Raw genomic sequence first — 960 nt, 5'->3', positions numbered from 1 at the left:
ATATACCTTAACTCAAAAAAGTATACACACTTCGTTATAAGTCTGAAATTGATTTCTGTAACTAAATTGTAAACTAGATAAACTCATCTTTAACAGAAAAAGTTTGAAAAATGTATTGTAATCACAAATAATATGTTCTAAAGCATTATGTCTAGTAAAAATTGCATTTCAATGTACGTTGATTCAAGAAAATATGAAGGAAGGAAAACTTCATAATAGAAGAAGGATGAAAGACCAAGAAGAACTAATCCAAATCCTAACAAAATTCATCTATCTTGAATCAAATAGAAAGGAAAATCCAACACAAAAAGAAAGAGTTCATGAAAATGTTGAATTTTATATACCTTAACTCAAAAAAGTATACACACTTCGTTATAAGTCTGAAATTGATTTCTGTAACTAAATTGTAAACTAGTTAAACTCATCTTTAACAAAAAAAGTTTGAAAAATGTATCGTAGTCACAAATAATATGTTCTAAGGCATTACGTCTAGTAAAAATTGCATTTCTATATACGTGGATTTAAGAAAATTTGAAGGAAGTCAAATTACCCAATAGAAGAAGGATGAAAGACCATGCATAACTAATCCAAATCCTAACAAATTTCATCTATCTTGAATCAAAAAGAAAGACAAAGCCAACACAAATGAAAGAGTTCATAAAATTTTGAATTTTATATACGTTAACTCAAAAAGTCTACAAGTCGGAAATTGATTTCTGAGACTAAATCTTAAACTAGATAAACTCATCTTTGACAGAAAAAGTTTGAAAAATGTATTATAATCACAAATTATATGTTCTAAAACATTACGTCTAGTAAAAATTGCATTTCTATGTACGTTGATTCAAGAAAATATGAAGGAAGGCAAAATTCACAATAGAAGAAGGATGAAAGACCAAGAAGAACTAATCCAAATCCAAACAAATTTCATCTATCTGGAACCAAATAGAAAGACAAATC

The sequence above is a fragment of the Papaver somniferum genome, unplaced genomic scaffold, assembly GCF_003573695.1.
Source record: "Papaver somniferum cultivar HN1 unplaced genomic scaffold, ASM357369v1 unplaced-scaffold_63, whole genome shotgun sequence".
NCBI lineage: Eukaryota > Viridiplantae > Streptophyta > Magnoliopsida > Ranunculales > Papaveraceae > Papaver > Papaver somniferum.
Note: the sequence above shows the minus strand (reverse complement) of the source record.